The sequence below is a fragment of the Dama dama genome, unplaced genomic scaffold (genome assembly GCF_033118175.1).
Source record: "Dama dama isolate Ldn47 unplaced genomic scaffold, ASM3311817v1 ptg000096l, whole genome shotgun sequence".
Lineage (NCBI taxonomy): Eukaryota > Metazoa > Chordata > Mammalia > Artiodactyla > Cervidae > Dama > Dama dama.
In genome coordinates, this window is record NW_026870910.1 from 7527785 (window position 1) to 7534967 (window position 7183).

The following is a 7183-nucleotide window of genomic DNA, read 5'->3' on the forward strand; positions in this document are numbered from 1 at the left end:
CTGAAAAAAAGGAGGACCATGAAGCGGTGTTCAAAAACATGAAGAGTCTGAAAAGGTGTGAAATATATGAAGAACTTCAAAAGGTGTCAAAAATATGAGGAGAATGAAATGATCTGAAAAATAGGAGGAACATGAAACGGTCTGAAAAAAAGGAGGACCATGAAGCGGTGTTCAAAAACATGAAGAGTCTGAAAAGGAGTGAAAAATATGAAGAGCTTCAACAGGTGTCAAAACTATGAGGAGAATGAAATGATCTGAAAAATAGGAGGAACATGAAACGGTCTGAAAAATAGGAGGATCATGAAGCCATGTTGAAAAACATGAAGAGCCTGAAAATGTGTGAAAAATATGAAGAGCTTCAAAAGGTGTCAAAAATATGAGGAGCATGAAACGGTCTGAAATATAGGAGGAGCATGAAGCGGTGTTGAAAAACCTGAAGAGACTGAAAACGTGTGAAATATATGAAGAGCTTCAAAAGGTGTGAAAATATGAAGAGCTTCAAAAGGTGTCAAAAATATGAGGAGCATGAAACGGTCTGAAAAAATAGGAGGAGCATGAAGCAGTGTTGAAAAACAAGAAAAACCTGAAAAGGTGTGAAAAATATGAAGAGCTTCAAAACGTGTCAAAAATATGAGGAGCAGTAAACGGTCTGAAAAATAGGAGGATCATTAAGCGGTGTTGAAAAACATGAAGAGCCTGAAAATGTGTGAAAAATATGAAGAGCTTCAAAAGGTGTCAAAAATATGAGCAGCATGAAACCACCTGAAAAATAGGAAGAGCATGAAACGGTATTCAAAAACATGAAGAGGTTGAAAAGGGTGTGAAAGATATGAAGAGCTTCAAAATTTGTGAAATATGAAGAGCTTCAACAGGTGTCAAAATGAGATGAGCATGAAACGGTCTGAAAAATAAGAGGAGCATGAAGTGGTGTTGAAAACATGAAGATCCTGAAAAAGTGTGAAATATATGAAGAGCTTCAAAAGGTGTCAAAAATATGAGGAGCATGAAACGGTCAGAAAAATAGGAGGATCATGAAGCGGTGTTAAAAAACATGAAGAGCCTGAAAGGTGTGAAAAATATGAAGAGCTTCAAAAGGTGTCAAATATATGAGGAGCATGAAACCGTCTGAAAAATAGGAGGATCATGAAGCGGTGTTCAAAAATATGAAGAGCCTGAAAAGGTGTGAAAAATATGAAGAGCTTCAAAACGTGTCAAATATATGAGGAGCATGAAACCGTCTGAAAAATAGGAGGATCATGAAACAGTGTTGAAAAACATGAAGAGCCTGAAAAGGTGTGAAAAATATGAAGAGCTTCAAAACGTGTCAAAAATATGAGGAGCATGAAACTGTCTGAAAAATAGGAGGAGCATGATGCGGTGTTGAAAATATGAAGAGCTTCAAAAGGTGTCAAAAATGAGATGACCATGAAACGGTCTGAGAAATAGAAGGAGCATGAAGTTCTTTTCAAAAAAATGAAGAACCTGAAAAGGTGTGAAGTATATGAAGATTTCAAAAGGTGTCAAAAATATGAGGAGCATGAAACGGTCTGAAAAATAGGAGGAGCATGAAGTCATGTTGAAAAACATGAAGAGCCTGAAAATGTGTGAAAAATAAGAAGAGCTTTAAAAGGTGTCACAAATATGAGGAGCATGAAACGGTCTGAAATATATGAGGAGCATGAAGCGGTGTTCAAAAACATGAAGAGCCTGAAAAGGTGTGAAAAATTTGAAGAGCTTCAAAAATGTGAAAAATATGAAGAGCTTCAAAAGGTGTGAAATATATGAAGATCTTCAAAAGGTGTCAAAAATTAGATGAGCATGAAACGGTCTGAAAAATAGGAGGAGCATGAAGTGGTGTTCAAAAATTTGAAGAGCCTGAAATGGTGTGAAATATATGAAGAGCTTCAAAAGGTGTCAAATATATGAGGAGCAAAAACGGTCTGAAAATAGGAGGAGCATGAAGTGGTGTTGAAAATCATGAGGGCCTGAAAAGCTGCCTAAAATATGAAGAGCTTCAAAATGTGTGAAATACATGAGGAGCATGAAACGGTCTGAAAAACAGGAGGAGCATGAAGCGGTGTTCAAAAATATGAAGAGCCTGAAAATTTGTGAAAACTATGAAGAGCTTCAGAAGGTGTCAAAAATTAGATGAGCATGAAACGGTCTGAAAAATAGGAGTAGCATGAAGTGGTGTTGAAAAACATTAAGAGCCTGAAAATGTGTGAAATATATGAAGAGCTTCAAAAGATTTCAGAAATGAGAGGAGCATGAAACGGTCTGAAAAATAGGAGGAGCATGAAGTGGTGTTGAAAAACATGAGGAGCCTGAAAAGGTGTGAAAAATATGAAGAGCTTCAAAAGTTGTGAAAAATATGAAGAGCTTCAAATGCTGTCAAAAATGAGATGAGCATGAAACGGTTTGAGAAATAGGAGAAGCATGAAGTGGTGTTGAGAAACATGAAGAGCCTGAAAAAGTGTGAAATATATGAAGAGCTTCAAAAGGTGTGAAAAATATGAAGAGCTTCAAAAGGTGTCAAAAATATGAGGAGCATGAAACGGTCTGAAAAATAGGAGGAGCAATGTAGCATTGTTCAAAAACTTGAAGAGCCTGAAAAGGTGTGAAAAATATGAAGAGCTTTAAAAGGTGTCAAAAATATGAGGAGCATGAAACGGTCTGAAAAATAGGAGGGGCATGAAACGGTGTTCAAAAACAGGAGGAGCCTGAAACGGTGTGAAAAATATGAAGAGCTTCAAAAGGTGTCAAAAATATGAGGAGCATGAAAGGGTCTGAAATATAGGAAGAGCATGACGTGGTGTTGAAAAACATGACGAGCTTGAAAAGGTGTGAAAAATATGAAGAGCTTCAAAAGCTGTGAAAAATATGAGGAGCATGAAATGGTCTGAAAAATAAGAGGAGCATGAAGCCGTGCTGAAAAACATGAAGAGCCTGAAAAAGTGTAGAAAATATGAAGAGCTTCAAAAGGTGTCAAAAATATGAGGAACATGAAACGGTCTGAAAAATAGGAGGAGCATGAAGTGGGGTTGAAAATCATGAAGAGCCTGAAAAGGTGTGTAAAATATGAAGAGCTTCAAAAGGAGTGAAGTACATGAGGAGCATGAAACCGTCTGAATTATAGGAGGAGCATGAAGCGATGTTCATAAACATGAAGAGCCTGAAAAGGTGTGAAATATATGAAGAGCTTCAAAAGGTGTGAAAAATATGAAGAGCTTCAAAGGCTGTCAAAAATGAGATGAGCATGAAACGGTCTGAAAAAATAGGAGGAGCATGAAGCGGTGTTGAAAAACATGAAGAGACTTAAAACGTGTGAAATATATGAAGAGCTTCAAAAAGTGTGAAAAATATGAAGAGCTTCAAAAGCTGTCAAAAATGAGTTGAGCATGAAACGGTCTGTAAAATAGGACTAACATGAAGTAGTGTTGAAAAACATGAAGAGCCTGAAAAAGTGTGAAATATATGAAGAGCTTCAAAAGGTATGAAAAATATTAGGAGCTTCAAAATAGGTCAAAAATATGAGGAGTATGAAACGGTATGAAAAATAGGAGGAGCATGAAACGGGTTTGAAAATCACGAAGAGCCTGAAAAGGTGTGAAATATATGAAGAGCTTCAAAAGGTGTGAAATACATGAGGATCATGAAACTGTTTGAAAAATAGGAGGTGCATGAAGTGGTGTTCAAAATCATGAAGAGCCTGAAAACGTGTGAAAATTATGAAGAGCTTCAAAAGGTGTGAAATATATGAGGAGCTTCAAAAGGTGACAAAAAAATGAAGAGCATGAAACGGTCTGAAAATAGGAGGAGCATGAAACGGTGTTCAAAACATGAAGAGCCTTAAAAGGTGTGAAAAATATGAAGAACTTTAAAAGGTGTCAAGAATATGAGGAGCATGAAACGTTCTGAAAAATAGGAGGATCATGAAACGGTGTTCAAAAACATGAAGAGCCTGAAAAGGTGTGAAAAATATGAGTAGCCTCAAAACGTGTCAAAAATATGAGGAGTGTGAAACTTTGTGAAAAATAGCAGGAGCATGAAGCGGTGTTCAAAAACATGAAGAGCCTGAAAACGTGTGAAAAATTTGAATAGCTTCAAAAATGTGAAAAATAAGAAGAGCTTCAAAAGGTGTGAAATATATGAAGAGCTTCAAAAGGTGTCAAAAATTAGATGAGCATGAAACGGTCTGAAAAATAGGAGGAGCATGAAGTGGTGTTGAAAAACATGAAGAGCCTGAAAATGTGTGAAATATATGAAGAGATTCAAAAGGTGTGAAAAATATGAAGAGCTTCAAAAGGTGTCAAAAATATGAAGAGCATGAAACGGTCGCAAAAATAGGAAGAACTTGAAGTGGTGTTCGAAAACATGAAGAGTCTGAAAAGGTGTGAAATATAAGAAGAGCTTCAAATGGTGTCAAAATTATGAGGAGCATGAAACGGTCTGAAAAATAGGAGGATCATGAAACAGTGTTGAAAACCATGAAGAGCCTGAAAAGGTATGAAAAATATGAAGAGCTTCAAAACGTGTCAAAAATATGAGGAGCATGAAACTGTCTGAAAAATAGGAGGAGCATGATGCGGTGTTGAAAAATATGAAGAGCCTGAAAAAGTGTGAAAAATATGAAGAGCTTTAAAGGTGTGAAAATTATGAGGAGCATGAAACCGTGTGAAAAATAGGATGAGCATGAAGCGGTGTTGAAAAACAAGAAGAGCCTGAAAAAGTGTGAAAAATATGAAGAGCTTCAAAAGGTGTCAAAAATATGAGGAGCATGAAATGATCTGAAAAATAGGAGGAACATGAAACGGTCTGAAAAAAAGGAGGACCATGAAGCGGTGTTCAAAAACAGGAAGAGTCTGAAAAGGTGTGAAATATATGAAGAACTTCAAAAGGTGTCAAAAATATGAGGAGAATGAAATGATCTGAAAAATAGGAGGAACATGAAACGGTCTGAAAAAAAGGAGGACCATGAAGCGGTGTTCAAAAACATGAAGAGTCTGAAAAGGAGTGAAAAATATGAAGAGCTTCAACAGGTGTCAAAACTATGAGGAGAATGAAATGATCTGAAAAATAGGAGGAACATGAAACGGTCTGAAAAATAGGAGGATCATGAAGCCATGTTGAAAAACATGAAGAGCCTGAAAATGTGTGAAAAATATGAAGAGCTTCAAAAGGTGTCAAAAATATGAGGAGCATGAAACGGTCTGAAATATAGGAGGAGCATGAAGCGGTGTTGAAAAACCTGAAGAGACTGAAAACGTGTGAAATATATGAAGAGCTTCAAAAGGTGTGAAAATATGAAGAGCTTCAAAAGGTGTCAAAAATATGAGGAGCATGAAACGGTCTGAAAAAATAGGAGGAGCATGAAGCAGTGTTGAAAAACAAGAAAAACCTGAAAAGGTGTGAAAAATATGAAGAGCTTCAAAACGTGTCAAAAATATGAGGAGCAGTAAACGGTCTGAAAAATAGGAGGATCATTAAGCGGTGTTGAAAAACATGAAGAGCCTGAAAATGTGTGAAAAATATGAAGAGCTTCAAAAGGTGTCAAAAATATGAGCAGCATGAAACCACCTGAAAAATAGGAAGAGCATGAAACGGTATTCAAAAACATGAAGAGGTTGAAAAGGGTGTGAAAGATATGAAGAGCTTCAAAATTTGTGAAATATGAAGAGCTTCAACAGGTGTCAAAATGAGATGAGCATGAAACGGTCTGAAAAATAAGAGGAGCATGAAGTGGTGTTGAAAACATGAAGATCCTGAAAAAGTGTGAAATATATGAAGAGCTTCAAAAGGTGTCAAAAATATGAGGAGCATGAAACGGTCAGAAAAATAGGAGGATCATGAAGCGGTGTTAAAAAACATGAAGAGCCTGAAAGGTGTGAAAAATATGAAGAGCTTCAAAAGGTGTCAAATATATGAGGAGCATGAAACCGTCTGAAAAATAGGAGGATCATGAAGCGGTGTTCAAAAATATGAAGAGCCTGAAAAGGTGTGAAAAATATGAAGAGCTTCAAAACGTGTCAAATATATGAGGAGCATGAAACCGTCTGAAAAATAGGAGGATCATGAAACAGTGTTGAAAAACATGAAGAGCCTGAAAAGGTGTGAAAAATATGAAGAGCTTCAAAACGTGTCAAAAATATGAGGAGCATGAAACTGTCTGAAAAATAGGAGGAGCATGATGCGGTGTTGAAAATATGAAGAGCTTCAAAAGGTGTCAAAAATGAGATGACCATGAAACGGTCTGAGAAATAGAAGGAGCATGAAGTTCTTTTCAAAAAAATGAAGAACCTGAAAAGGTGTGAAGTATATGAAGATTTCAAAAGGTGTCAAAAATATGAGGAGCATGAAACGGTCTGAAAAATAGGAGGAGCATGAAGTCATGTTGAAAAACATGAAGAGCCTGAAAATGTGTGAAAAATAAGAAGAGCTTTAAAAGGTGTCACAAATATGAGGAGCATGAAACGGTCTGAAATATATGAGGAGCATGAAGCGGTGTTCAAAAACATGAAGAGCCTGAAAAGGTGTGAAAAATTTGAAGAGCTTCAAAAATGTGAAAAATATGAAGAGCTTCAAAAGGTGTGAAATATATGAAGATCTTCAAAAGGTGTCAAAAATTAGATGAGCATGAAACGGTCTGAAAAATAGGAGGAGCATGAAGTGGTGTTCAAAAATTTGAAGAGCCTGAAATGGTGTGAAATATATGAAGAGCTTCAAAAGGTGTCAAATATATGAGGAGCAAAAACGGTCTGAAAATAGGAGGAGCATGAAGTGGTGTTGAAAATCATGAGGGCCTGAAAAGCTGCCTAAAATATGAAGAGCTTCAAAATGTGTGAAATACATGAGGAGCATGAAACGGTCTGAAAAACAGGAGGAGCATGAAGCGGTGTTCAAAAATATGAAGAGCCTGAAAATTTGTGAAAACTATGAAGAGCTTCAGAAGGTGTCAAAAATTAGATGAGCATGAAACGGTCTGAAAAATAGGAGTAGCATGAAGTGGTGTTGAAAAACATTAAGAGCCTGAAAATGTGTGAAATATATGAAGAGCTTCAAAAGATTTCAGAAATGAGAGGAGCATGAAACGGTCTGAAAAATAGGAGGAGCATGAAGTGGTGTTGAAAAACATGAGGAGCCTGAAAAGGTGTGAAAAATATGAAGAGCTTCAAAAGTTGTGAAA